We start from the raw sequence: 15472 nt of genomic DNA, 5'->3' as shown, positions 1-15472 counted from the left end.
TGCTGCTTGTGTTTTCAAGTCTTCAAATAATTCTCTCAAAAGCAAACCATAATGCTTCTGATCGTCGTTCCATTCTTCTTATATAGCCTCTCACCTCACAGCCTGAGAATCTCACAGTGAGAATGAGAAAGTTACTATTCAATGAAGATGATTAGAGAAGCCCTGTGAATTCTTTAAGAGTGAATAAGACAGCAAGCTTTTGGTGGTGCTTAAAAGAACACCGCTGAGATGCAAGACAAGAATGGGGCACTGAAAATATTTCGAGGTGCAGCCCCTTTCCTTTAGAATTAGTGTTTCCTTATCATCCCAGAGAAGTTGTTACAGTCTATACTAATACAACAAAATATCACATCCCTTTTTATAACCACAAAGATGATGGATATTTTTTCTGTCTGACAATACCAGCCAAAATAACTAGTCTATTCAGTGAAGGAAAACAAAACAAAACAAAACAAAACACAAGACACCTGACACTGTAGCTTATCTACTTCCTATTTTTTCTCCAGCTCTCACGCTTTGCATCTTTTTCTCTCCTTCTTCCTCTCCTAGTCTCATCCTTTTTTCCATCAATCCTGAACCAAACAGGGAAAAAGTATGTCCTCTACCTCCAAGGAGCATAGAATCTAGCAGAGAAAACATACAATTAATTGAAATAAACTGCTGTGAGTATTATGATAAGGTACAAATTCAAATAGAAACAAAATCTCATGGGAGCCCAGAGAGGAAGTCACCACCAACTGAGACCAGAGGGGAGAGTTGGAGCCAGGTGAACCGGGAAAGGATTCTAGGTGAAGGCCCAGGGGCAGAAGGGAGAGGCATTCCAGGAACTGAAAGAAATTAAGTATGACTTCACTAAGGTGGAAATGAAGCTGTGCTAACCTCTGTACCCAAATTCATTTTGTCTTCTTCCTGGATTTCACCAACACTGTATTTCCCAGTGTTTCATCCTCACATTTAGGCGTACTCATGTGACTCTTTCCCACTAATAGCATGTGAGCACAAATAATGAGTAATACTTTTGAGCCAAGGCCTACCCCCTCTTTCCCTTTGTCAGCTAAATACAAAAAATTATAAGTCCCTGGAGGAGGCAAAGCCATAAGATGGGAAGAACCTAGGCTCCTGGGGTACTGTTAGAAGAATAGCCGGCCAACAGGAATTCCTCCGTGGACTATTAGCTAAACAAGAAATACACATCCATTGTGTTGAGCCATTACACATTTGACCTACTTCAACTAACATAGGGGCTAAACGGCAGGGGGGCTGTGCTGGCCAGGTTAGAGTTTCATCTTTATTTTAAGGAACAATAGGGAACCACCGAAAGGCTTTCAACTGGGAAGTGTCAAGATCGCAAAACCAGTCATCTTCAATTAGCTCTATCTATAATGAAGAAGTAGTCATTGTTTCTAATAATTTAGGCAATTTCCCTCAGGTTCCTGCTCTTCTCACATGACAAATAATGCATAGCATGAATTACTCAAAGTTTTAGTAAATTCCAGTCTTGATACAGATAATAATCATAAATATCTGGAACTTAAAAGGACATAACAGTTTATTTTCTCAAAATCCCTTATTGCACAGAAAAGGAAAGACCATAAAGGTGAGGTACTTACCCAAGGTCATCTGGGGATGTTAAGAGGAGAGTGGAAGGTCAAGGACTAAGCCAAGTTCTCTTGCTCTCACTCCAAGTCTCCACAATACCTGCTTTTTAATTCCTTGAGCCCCATTACTTACAATAGATTCAATTACTCTGTGGAAATGAATTAAAGGGATTAACCATTGAAAAATTATAATTTTGGCAATATCATTTTGATTTTATTTATTTATTATTTATTTTTAGAGATTTTATTTATTTATTTGACAGAGAGAGACACAGTGAGAGGGGGAACACAAGCAGGGGGAGTGGGGGAGGGAGAAGCAGGCTTCCCGGGGAGCAGGGAGCCCGATGCGGGGCTTGATCCCAGGACCCCGGGATCATGACCTGAGTCGAAGGCAGACGCTTAATGACTGAGCCACCCAGGTGCCCCAATATCATTTTGATTTTAAACTTGGAATCATTTGCATGTAATATTTAGAAATATGATGAATTGTTTCTTTTGCCTTTTTTAATTGGTATCTTATGGAACTGAAATAAATGAAATATTTTAACACCTTACATCTCCTTACAAGAAACATCTTCATTGATTACAGGGAAATATTTTGAGTACAATTTCTACCTTTGTTTTACAATTTTATGTTGTTATAATCTGAAACTGGCTGCTAGTGGTGAAATATGATAGAAATATATCCATCAGCAAGTATAAGAGCGTTGCATCTATAAAATGAAGAAACATTAGAGTAACAGACCAGGAAATGAGAAACTATAATAAAGTACATAATGGCACATATTAAGAAAGTAGTACCCAGTATGGACATTTTTCTGTATTGATTTGATTAGCGTCAATATAAATCTAAAGAATGGGAAATCGTCTTAGTCCCCATTGGCAAACTGGAAATTAATGGAAATAATGTAAGTTAAAACTAGCCAATAGAACACATGCTTTTAGTTCTATATCCTGTAATCCCATAAGCACAAAGGCATAATCCATAAGTTATTTTAACAAATATATCAGTCTGTAATAAGACAAGGCACCAGTGAAGTTGGATCTTCCATTAATATGCAGAAATCATTTCAAAATAAGCTTGAAATACAGAGCAAATCTAGTCTTTCAACATTATATGGTAGGTCTAAAATAGGTTATTTCCATCTATTCATAGGGAATGCTTTTACAAATGAATACTCATATTATATTAGGGATGATAAATGAATATTGATGATACGTGTGACAGCTAAATCTGAAAGAACATCAGATTCACTGGGGGAGGGGGATGTGGGAAGTGAAGGAAGAGTGGAACCATCCAGAGTAGGTCTAACTTTGGTCAAGAAATCTGTCTGTGCTTCATTTCCCCTCTGTCTGTAAACTGGACATGATCATACCTGTCATACAAGTTTTATCTGAGAATTAGGAAGTTACCACATACACATGCTCTAAACACATAATGTCTGGCATTGTGTCTGGCACATAGTAGGCACTGAAAACATGATAGCTTTATTGCCATTGCTATCATTACTGGTATTACTGTTAATTATATTATTATTACTATCATTAGTAATCCCCAGTGAGTTTATCAAAACATTGTTTCTTTTAAAATGAATCAAGTGGGGAGTGATGATGTGATTATTTAAGTGAATGGCCACTATTTGAAGAGATAGGGATTTTTCTAATTATATCATATATTTCTGTATACACATACATATTATATATTGTAATATATATAATCATCAGTATTAGGTAGAAGAATACAATGATTTTCCTTCTACTAGGATTAAAATAAATGACATTTTGCTACAAAGTATGGTTGCCAATTACTTGCTTATTTCATAAGAAAAAAGATAATTTGCCACAGCTGTTATCTGAAATTTCAGCACCTTTTGTTCAAGCTGTATGAATGTGCTCTTCATTTAACAACAATGAATAAAAGGTAGTTAACTAAAAAAAAAAAAAAAAGAAATACTTCAAGCGTATTATTTCATGGTGGCCCTGGAGAGCACTGGACAGAAAGTTCAGGATAATCTATAAAAAGCAGGGTGGAGGGAGGGAGGTGGTGAAAGGGGCCAAGGGGCTATGGGGCCATGTGAATCCATGTGGAAAAATGATCAGTGCTAGAGAAGGTTAAATTCTCAGTCCCCGAAGTCTTGCTGTTGTGGCTACAGCCCAAGAAAGTTAATGAAAGAAAGGAGCACTGACAACTCCTGCTGCTTCGACAGGAGCTTACCACCTCATTACTGGCCAGATTCTTACAACCAAAAGAAAAGAATACTCCTGCCAAGAAAAAGAGTAAGAGCTAGAGCGAGAGAGAGTCATCCAAGCAAGGCATTGCTGATATTGGGCGAAGATCAAAGTAATATCAAACAAAAGGAACTGGACAAGAAATAGCTGAGCCAAGAGCTATGACCACAGACTAGACAACTATCCAAACCCCAGGCAGGAGAGACGGAAAGGACAAGTTAAATCCCTTAGTCCTCCCTGCTGAACGGGAAAAAGTAAATGAAGTGACACCATCTGCTCACTTTCCCAGAAGAGAGAGTTTCAACTCCTCATGGTTAGCAATGCAAACATTTTCAAAAGCATTACTCTAATTACAAATGATTAGAAATGATTCCTAGAAGTAAGGACTTAACTTGCAGTGTGCCTGACTAATGAACGTTTTTGGCACATCCCACTGTACTTTGAGCTGACTTTGAAAGCACTGGCTAAAGACGGCTTCTGAGGTTTTAAAATGATCCTCTTTAAGATAATAGGATGCTTCGCTTTTTTTCTAAATTTCTCTAAGCATACAAATGCATGGCATTTTTTTTTTCTAAAGTGCAATAGGAGATCACAGGGTTCTATCAGGAGGAGTAAATGCAGTTTTTGTTGTCATTTCAGTTGTTGGTGCATGTGTATGGGTTTGTGTTTGTGTGCATGCCAAACCAGGGGGAGGGAGGGAAGTACATATCAACTAAAATTATATATTTACACTTAAATTCATACTAATACTATCCATGGAGATATATTCCTCATTATAGATTTAAATTCCAGTATCATCTCTATAAGTTATTACTATACCCCATTAAAAGTTGACCATAGCAAGTGTCTGTGGTGAATTGGAGCAACTGGAACTCTCACACATTGCTGGTGGGTGTAAATTTGGAAAGCTGTTTTGTAGTACAGGCAGACCTCAGAGATATTGATCATTCTGTGTCAGACTGTTGCTGCAAAAAAAGTGAATATCCCAATAAAGCAAGGCAAATTGATATTTTGGTTTTCCAGTGCATATAAAAGCTATATTTATACTACACATACCTATTAAGTGTGAAATAGCATTATGTCTAAAAAAATGTACATACCTTAATTTAAAAATACTGATAAAAAATGCTAGCCATTGTTTGAGCTTTCAGCAAGTCATGATCTTTTGGCTGGTGTCAGGTCTTGCCTTGATGTTGATGGCTGCTGACTGATCAGGGTGCTGGTTGCTGAAGATTGGGGTGGCTGTGGCTGTTATCTTAAAATAAGACAACAATGAATTTTGCCCAACCGTTGACTCTTTCTCAAACAATTTCTCTGTAGCATGTGATTATATTTGACAGCATTTTACCAATAGTAGAATTTCTTTCAGTATTGGAGTCAATCCTATCAAACCCTGCTACTGCACTGTCAACTAAATTTATGTAATATACTCAATCCTTTGTATTAATTTCCACAATCTTTGTAGCATCTTCACTAGGGGTATTTTCCTTCTTAAGAAGCCACTCTCTTTGTTCATCCATAAAAAGCAATTCTTCTTCTGTTAAAGTTTGATCATGAGAGTGCAGCAATTTAGTTCCATCTTCAGGCTTCACTTTTCATTCTAGTTCTCTTGCTAATTTATACCACATCTGCAGTTACTTCCTCCATTAAAATGTTGAACCCCTCAAAGTCATCCATGAGGGATGGAACCAACTTCTTCCAAACTCCTGTTAATGTTTATATTTTGACCTCTTCCCATGAATTAAAAATGGTCTTAATGGCATCTAGGATGGTGAATCCTTTCCAGAAGGTTTTCAGTTTACTCTACCAGATCCATCAGAGGAATCACTATCTATCTTACAAAATGTATTTCTTAAATACTAAAACTTGAAGGTAGAAATTATTCTGTGGTTCTGGTCTGTGCAATAGATGTTGTGTTAGCAGGTAGGAAAACGACATTCATCTCATTGTACATCTCCATCAGAGCTCTTGGTGACCAGGTGCAGTGTCAATGAGCAGTAATATTTTGAAAGAAATCTTTTACTTTTCCTGGACCATAGATCTCTCACCAGATAAACCATGTTGTAAATAAATGTGCTATCATTCAGGCTTTGTTGTTCCATTTATAGAGAACAGGCAGAGTAGATTTGACTTAGTTCTTTTTTTTTAGAATACAAAATTGACTTTATTTTAAAAAGAATGGGTTTGCTCTCTGAGGCAGTAACAGTGACAACTCTGATGTATACTGTCAATATTAAAATTCATCAAATAAATTTACTAAAATGAGCACCTTTACATGAAAGTATATTTTATTTTTTTTATTTTTTTTAAGATTTTATTTATTTATTTGAGAGAGAGAGAATGACAGATAGAGAACACGAGAGGAGAGAGGGTCAGAGGGAGAAGCAGACTCCCTGCTGAGCAGGGAGCCCGATGCGGAACTCGATCCCGGGACTCCAGGATCATGACCTGAGCTGAAGGCAGTCGCTTAACCAACTGAGCCACCCAGGCGCCCACATGAAAGTATATTTTAAAGTAATGCAATGGACCAGGTTTTTTTTGCAAATACATGAGAAGAAAATATATGTACAATATTACTTCCATTTCTTTCTTTTTTATTATTTCTTTATATTTTAAACAAAATTTTATATAGAAGACACATGCTATTAAACTTGACACTGGATTACTATATATTCTTCAAAAATGAAATTATTAAATATAAAAAGTAATCATTTTTTACATTTTTTTAACTTAATTCTTAATTAAGGACCCTAGAATTTTTGGAATGGTAAATGAGCATTGGCTTCAACTTAAAATCACCAGATGCCTTAGCCCCTAACAAGAAATTTAGCCTGTCCTTTGAAATTCTGATGCCAGCCACTGACTTTTCCTCTCTAGCTATAAAAGGCCTACATGGTACCTTCTTCCAATAGAAGGCTGTTTCACCTGCATTGAAAATCTGTTGTTTAGTGTAGTCACCTTGGCAGATGTTCAAGGACAGACAATTCCTGAATGTCTACATTATGGACATTACAGATTATCCATGTTTTCTTTTTCTTTAACCACCTAGAAGATGACTCACACTTTTAAAACTGAAATCTTTATCTTTTCTTTTATAAATTACCTGTTACCATCTGCTCTCCTATCTATAAGTTCCACAAAGGCAAAGGTGTGTATGTTTGCTCAGTATTATTTTTTCAGAGCTAGGTATTACCTAAAACACAGCAAGAGGTCAATGGATACTCGTTGCACATATGTAAATAAATAAATAATAAATAAATGCAAACAAAATTGATTTTAAATAACTCAAAAGAACCAGCAGATAAGAGAAACTTCAAAAGAGTACATAATCAGTTAAGTAAGTTGTAACATACACAGTCAAGGGCAGGAAAGGGGGGTATTTCAGAGTTTTGGAAGCTATTGTTTATTCATCTTATACCACATATCAAATTCAATTAAGAAAACATAAGATGTGACTATAGCAGTGGCTATTTTAGGGTGATAGAGTTAGATCATTTTTTTGTGTGTATTTTTAGCTAATTTTAAAATAATCTACAGTAAGGTTTATTATTTTATAATCAGTAAAATTTGAAAATAAGGAAATCCAAACACTTATTTTAACAAATATTTAATTATTGTCTAGTATATGCAAAGCATTGCTCTGGTTCCAACATGTAAATAAATTAAACAAACAAACAAGACCCATACCCTTCAGAGATCAGAGTTATGGAGAAGACAGACATGAAAATAAACCATTATGATCAGCATGTGAGTGCTACAATAGGTGTATTTGTTCAGTATTTGACAGAAAGCAGTGAACTACACATATGTGTACCAGGGAGGAGAGATCTGACAAGTTTCACAGAGTAGACGACCTGTAGATTGTTTTCTTCATGGTAAAGTTTAAAGGAATTACTCAATGAAGCCCACTATGTTTGGTAATGATGATGTTTAAACTACTCCATTAATTTTTTTTAGTAAAATTATAACAGCTTGAGAAAACAACCTGATGAATAACCTAACCATTTCCAATTTAAAGAAATAAACACAATCACAAAGCAAGCAAAGGAATAGGTAATGGAAAGTGTTTCTAAATGAACAATAAAAGGAGTTTCCTTTTTTGTCCAGGGAACAACAACATTATATGAAAATGAATAAGTTTTTATTAGTCAGTAGCTGCAAAATTTCATTATTTTGGAAAATAATAAAAGCAAGTTTTTCCTTAGTGATCAATCCTATGATAGAACAATCTGATAATTCCATAAATTTAGCAGAACTATGTGATACTAAAAGGTAAATGTTGCATTTGTTCATTAAAAAAAACAAAGGCAAAAAACCAAAGAGAAGCAGAAAGAGACCTGGAAAATGAAAGCCATTATGTTGCCCTTTACTTGCCCTGCTTTTATAGATGCATGTTTTTAAAAATCCCACAATAGTAGATTAGTAAAGACAGATATTTTTTCTTCCTCTTCAGAAACCTTGAAGTCACTGGGAGCTTCACATACACACACACACACGCACACACAGACTAAGTGAGAAGAATAGAAAGCATCAGTGTTTTGAAGCCTAAACTATAGTCATATCAATGTCCACATGAAATGCAAACATTTTAAATATATACAGTCAAAAAGGAGGGGCCTTTTTGAACATTTAACTGGTTAATGAATTAGGTGACTTTCGATTTCAGGCAGTGACTTTCCACCATTTTAGGTGCTTAAATAGGAAAACTTTTGTTTTAAATGTGATTTTTATCGTAAATCATTTTCTGAGCTTTGCAAAAGTTCCAAACAGTGAAACAAGCGCATTAGAATGGTATCTTCATTGCTCAACTAAAATAATTAAAAAATTATGTTTAAAATTTCTTATTTAAAAAAAGCCATGGCTATCCAATATAAAAGTGCCATCTAGTATTCTTGCCCAATGAATCAATTGTTGAAATGTGTCAGGTCTTACTTCTCAGAATATCTTGAAGGATAAAAGTTAATAAGCCACGAATAGGAACCTTAATCTTTATAAGCCTAAAACTTTGAGATTAAAGTGTCTTTAATGGTAGTGAGTGTTTTGGAAGGCTTACCTTCTCTAGGTTTATTTGGAAGGTATTGGACATTGTCTTCCCATCTGGGCCATCAAAACATTTGCAACAATACAAAACAACTCATAAAAGCCATTTTGCACAAAATAACTTGTATTTGGAGTGATGTGCATCATAACAAGCTTGCTTCAGGACTAGCCCTTGTTCTCCAGGTGGCTTCTAAGTATAATTATATGGTCTTCACATTCAGTGTGCCCTCAGCTAGGACTGGCAATGGTAACTTTCTGAGTATTAATGCAGCGTAAGAGATGGATTTGGGACAGAGTACATAGTCTGAAGATGCAGGATATTTTAACTAAAACTTGAAAACAGATATATTCTTACATCTCATCCAGATGAGAGGTATATATATATATGTGTGTGTGTATATATATATATATATATATATATACACATATATAGTTAGATATATTAGAGGAATTTTTATTTTTTTTCCATGATAAAAAATGTGATTAAAATCAGGGATAGTGTCAAGAGGTTTTAAGGATGATGAACTGCATAATTATATACACATTCTATATAACTTAAAATAGAAGAAAACAAAGTAAATAAAATAATATAAAAAACATAACATTCTCTATTCATCGTGAAGGTAAAGATAGTATAATATGGAGATTTGGGGCCATTCTTCCAGATTCAAGTGTAAATTAATATGGCCTATCAGATATACTACCAAAATGATTTTTATTGAAACCTTATGTGAGTTTCAGATGAACCATATTCCTCCACTCTCCTGCTGATAACAGATTTTCTAAGATGCACTTAATGATCTGAATCCCATGGAAGAATGCTTATGGCATCCTGCCACAAAGAGGAAAAGTCTACCATGAACTCTTATTTTAGTTGCTTATCAGGAGAGCATCACTAGACTTCTACTCTCCAAAATTCCATGAAGAACAGATGCTTGTTATCTAATATGATATTACCCTAGTTCTTTCTCTCACCCCCTTAAAAGAATAACCAGAGGCCTGGATAGAATTATACGGCCTAAAACGCATCTTAGAAAATCAAGGTTTCAAGTAAGCTAGGTTTGAAAATATTTGCCATAGTTTTTCAGAGTGGATTGAAAAATCAGCATTCAACAAGACTGAAAATGGAAGATTTAGGAGCAGCGCATTAAGACCTGTGCCAGAACTGTAATTTCTTTAAAAGAGAAAATGAATTAGCTGTCACACATTCCAGATGGATGAACATAAGGCAAACTAATCTCTAGCCAGTGAGCAAATCTTGAGGGAAGGCCCTCTCCTACCCTGTCCCATGCATCAGGAGAACCCTCTGTCCAGCTCTTCACTCAGCAGGGCCTTACCTTCCCTCTACCTTTCTCCTCCTCTAGGCTCCATCAGTTCTAAGGGGACTAAAAAAGGCATTATAAGGTATGGTTATTTATTAGCTAGCACAAATTTCTAGTTCTTTTTAAGTAAGTTTTAACATCTGTACATAATTTTAAACATTACGTGTTGTGGATTTTTTTTAAATGTCAGTTACAGGGCAAGTTTTATTAGTACTGAATTAGAATAGTAATCATTATCATAACTGTAGCCATAATCATAATATATAGCTTCTTACTGTAATTTCTCTGATCTAACTTCTTGGCTTCATACTAACCTCAGGTTCCATTTATAACGAACCTACTTTGTGTCAAATATGGGGATTGAGAGAATAGTGAGAATGTAGGCTGTACTCTCATAGAGTTTATATACTAGAGGAGGAGAGAGAAAACATAAGTAAATGGATAAAGAAAGATCTGGCGATACAATCTATAAAGGAAATAAAATTGGGTGATACCTTTTAGCATAGAGAGCAATTGGGTTGAAGGGGAGGGGTTCCTTCTTTAGTATGGATCATTTAGATTTCTCTGAAATGCAGAAATGAGGTGATTTCTGAATGATGATGGGGAGGTAGTCATGGGCTGATCTGGCTAAGATGGGGTCAAGCAAAAGGAAGATCATGAAGAAACCCTAGGGATGTTTTATGCTTAGTGTGTCCTAGGGGTGGACAGGTGGCCACTGAGTGCAGAGAGCACAGGAGAACCTGGTATGAGATTAAAGCAGAGAGATAGGAAGGTCACAGCAAGATTATGCAGAGCTTTTAGGTCTGAGATTAAAAATGTGCTGAAGTTACTTACTGATGGATTCTATGTTCACATATGACATGATCTAACTTTTCTCCCTGAATGCATGTGCAGAATGGATTACAAAGGGAGCCAAGCATGGAAGGTGAGGGCAATTTGGAGGGTAGGTGCTCAGTATTGGAAACTTGTACTGAGTTGAGGGCAGTAGTGAAAATGGATGAGGCGCCTCCTAGAGGGAGAGCCAGTAAGATTTAATGACCAATTGGATGGAGGAGCTGAGGTGCCTCAATCTTTGGAGAACTTTATGTAAAAACTATTACACAAATAGACGTTTATGTGCTCAGTCTTTTATGTACATAATTTCTGTATTTGTCTACCTAACCTTGAGCAAAAGGTAAAATTAATTTGCTCTTGCAATTAATAAAACGAAGGAAAAATATGAACATTTTAATTACATAAAGATCTTGTGAAGCTATGGTTAGATATTGTGTTTTGGTATCTGGGCATCACCTCAGGGAAGACAAAAGGATACGATTAGCAAAACAGAGAGCAGGCTATTTAAGTAGAGGGAACAAAAATCTTCCATTTTTTAAGATATAAAGTGGTAGGGTAATAAAGTTAGAGAATAGAAGAATTATTTGTTCCTAATAAGCACATTTATTCAAACCAATATCAAGAAATAATCAAGAAAAAGAGTACAAGCAAGGTGAACAGCCAAGGCTAACTAACAACAATAAGAGAGAGCACCCCAGGAATTTCAATGATCTGGGATAAACACGAAACACTGAAGAAACATTTTCTTATAAGAACATAGTTTTTTCAGGCTTTCTCAAACAATGGCTTATATACAAAGAAGGAGGAAAGGGATAGCAATTTAAGTGTGGAGTGGACACAGGCCCCTGGGTATAGGTAGTTTGGGGAAGAGAGAATGAGGGAAAGAAAATCTCCCTCACAGATTCAATCCATGTCTTCACTTGGGAATTAAAGGGGAAAATGCTTAGAAAGCTGGTGTGAATCTTGCTTGGGTCTTTGGGATTAATACCTCAGTAAAATGACCACTCTACTAGGTTGAACCTCTTTCTTTTAACTTTAAAAACTACTGGAAGATATTAGTTGGGGAATTTTAATTAAAACTTCCATAGATCCAGGGTGCCTGGGTGGTTCAGTCAGTTAAGCCTCCAACTCTTGATTTTAGCTCAGGTCATGAACTCAGAGTTGGGAGATCCAGCCCCGAGTCCGGCTTCCTGTGGAGCCGAGAGCCTTCTTAAGATTCTCTCTCTCTCTCCCTCTCCCTCTGGCCCCTCCCATGTGCATATGTGCTCTCTCTCTCAAAAAAAAAAAAAAGTCTTCCATAGATCCTAGAAAGTCTTGCCATTCTTTTATCAAATGTTGATTGTAGGATGATGATGATAAAGAAGGGAAGAGAGATGGATATAAAACAGCCAAGAAGCACATGGAGCTACATTTTTTTGGAAATAATGATGTTTTTAATTAAGTAGTTTATAAATTTTTATTAATTCTCCTTGTAAAAGTATAAAATATTAAGGAGTATTGATTTTAGAGATGAATTTTTATACAACCAATCAGTATCTGTAGGATTTGTCTTTTTTTTATTTGAGTAAACACAATTTCTCTAAACAATATAGAAGAGAAAATCACACCACCCTTCTATAACACACACACACAGGACAGTTCTAGGCTGCATTTTTGTAATTATAGAATGAGCCATTAATAGCTTTTAATTTATGTTTATGTGAGCTTAAAATTTAAACATTAATTCCTTAGATGGAGATATTGGCATTTTCTAATATGTGGCCTTCCATATCTATTTACAATTTCAAGGAAAATATTTTAGCAAGAAAATTAAATTGAAACACAACTATTTATAAAAATCATACAAAGGATTCAGGGCTCATGTTCCAATATAAACTATAAACAGTTTTGTCATTACAAAGTCTACTTACTAAATCTCAACTCTTATTCTCCATCTTTTACCAACTAAACAAATGAAAGAAATATTTAGTAATGTCTGTAGCAACCATATTCTCATGATCTCAAGAAACCAAGTACAGCAATATACAACAACATGCCAAAGTAATAGGGTAATAAAAAATTGGTAGAAAAAATATATCTATTCTGGGAAAGTTGGAATAAGAATATAAGAGACTCTCGTGTGCATTTTTATGGAAAGGTACATGGTGAATAAAATGCCCCTAGATGCCCTGGATTAAAATCAAGGGAACAAATCATCTACATACAAGAGACAAAAGTATGCAGCCTAAAATAAACTTAAATCCCATTATAAAAAGGCTTCATTTTATCTGTCCATTGTTATTTATTATACACTCTTTTTTTTATATACTCTTTTTTTATACACTTTATAAATTCTAACTTTGAGGTGAGAGAAAAATTATGGGAATAGTTAGCTATGACAAGATAGTAAAGAATTTGGAAAGTTTTAATTTGAAGAGAGAAATAGCAACAAAAAATGTTTTGAGAATAAGTGATCATCTTACAAACTCATTTTAGAGATAGTAGGCACTCATCAGTAGAGTTTTTGCCACCATTAGAGCTATTATCAGTGATAGTAAAGCTTACTGGGATTTCTGTAAAGGAACACAGTTGAGATCTGTTCCTAGCAAAATGCAGTATGCTCTTTGAAAGGTAGGGGTCCTTCCAAAGGGGATTATATCTTGCCAAAAGGCTCATTTGTCTGAGCTTTCCCTCCTCCCAGGCTCCCCAGCAACTTTCCCCTTCGTTTGGCACCATGCAGTATCATCACGTGACTTTTTGGACTGGCTGACTGAGTTCATTGAACATAAAGCCTTGGCAGGGGCAATTATCCTGGCAGTGGCAGAAGCCAGGAAATGTATACCAGTAAATGGATCTCATTTTAATCACCATACATAGGGTTTACTTGATTTATCCCATTTCATACCAAGTTCCAGTGTGGCAGCAATACTCTGCACTTGGTTGCCATGTTCAACAAAAGCACTCAGGTTGAACTTTGGTTATACTGCCAATAAACGGTTTTCTATAAATATCCTTTACTTTAATTTTTTTTTCTGTCATTTTTGTTCCTTTCTAAAGTTCAAAGATGAGGTTGGACAGGTTCAACTTTAATTTTCAGAAACTATAAATAATATAGCTGTTTCTGTTTGAACCATAAGTTACCCTTTAACAGAATTTTAAAATAGAGGTTAAAAAAAATCATTATTCTCAAAGAGATTAGTAGAATTTTTTGCTCCTTTACATGTAGTCTATAAAGTTTTTGTTCCTCCATTAATCTTGCTTTAAACATAGGACCTCTATTCTTTCTTTAATTGGATTAATATAGTTTAAAGTGCTTCAAATTGTGCTGAGAACATAATATACACTCAAGAACTGCTAGCTTTTGCTGTTATTTTAACTACTCACTGTTAGTTTACATATTTAATATTTGTCACACATTTAGACTGATTCATTTGTAGTCACTTGCCCTGTTGATTTGTATTCTCAGTGCCTGACAAATATGTTGTGTTCAATCATGTTTGTCACCCTATAGCAAATAATCATCATTATCATCATCATCATCATTGTCATCATAAAAAACACTGCACTATTATTGCTATTAATATGATGCTTAAATAGTAACACTAAAAAGGAAGTAAAAGAGACATAGTCCTTAGCCACTGAGATTCACACTTGCTAGAGGTAGACTAGAAATAGGAGGAACAAAGACGAGAAATGGCTTAAGAACGCTACAATTTTGCAGACTGATCAGAGAGTCAGAAGTTAACAAATTATTGCGGTATTATGTTGTGGGTCCTAATTAAATGTCCATAACTAATTTTCAATTTATTCTGGAAGTAGCCACAACAAGTTTCACAGGCTCTGTATACTTTTGAGAAGCATAGAGACCAGAAAATTAATCTTTATTAAAAATATACTATATGCCTGATACCATAATCAATAATTCATAATGTTCATCCCTATACCATATCAGATAGAGGTTACTATTCCCTTTTAAATGTTTGAAATTTGTTGCTAGAATCTTTTATTAAGTTCCTTCGTGCTTTAGTTAGTAAGTGCCCGAGCAAGGATTCAAACAAGGAAGGTCATATTAACCCTTAACATACTGTGGTGGCTAGGCTACAGTCCACAGTTATTCAGTAAAACATTAGTATATGTGTTGCTGTGAAGGTGTTTTGTAAATGTGATAAAAGACCATCAGCACTTAACTTTAAAATTATTCTGAATAATAAGGGTGTGCTCCATTCAATTAGCTGAAAGGTCTTAAAATCAGACCTGAGGCTACTCTGAAGAAGAAATTCCACATGTGGACGATGCCTCTAGTCATGCCCAAGTTCTAGCTAGTCCTTCCTGATGACCTATCCTGTAGTTTCAGACTTGCTTATCCAGTCCCCATAACCACATAAGCCAAGTCCTTATAATAAATCTCTTGATATGTACCACCCCTTGGTTCTACTTTTCCGGTTGAACCCTGATTGACACAGATTTTGG

At 35.4% G+C, this 15472-nt stretch overlaps 1 pseudogene; it reads right to left on the bottom strand.

The window, feature by feature from the left end:
* Positions 1 to 4095: 4095 nt before the first annotated feature.
* Positions 4096 to 4216, bottom strand: LOC148165049 (small nucleolar RNA U3; annotated as a pseudogene).
* Between the last annotated feature and the right edge of the window lie 11256 nt (positions 4217 to 15472).

Source organism: Eumetopias jubatus, unplaced genomic scaffold, assembly GCF_037043125.1.
Source record: "Eumetopias jubatus isolate StellerSeaLion01/CBP00866 unplaced genomic scaffold, mEumJub1_p1.0 scaffold_1, whole genome shotgun sequence".
NCBI lineage: Eukaryota > Metazoa > Chordata > Mammalia > Carnivora > Otariidae > Eumetopias > Eumetopias jubatus.
The sequence above is the reverse complement of the archived record's forward strand: the minus strand, read 5'-3'. Positions and strand labels throughout refer to the sequence as shown.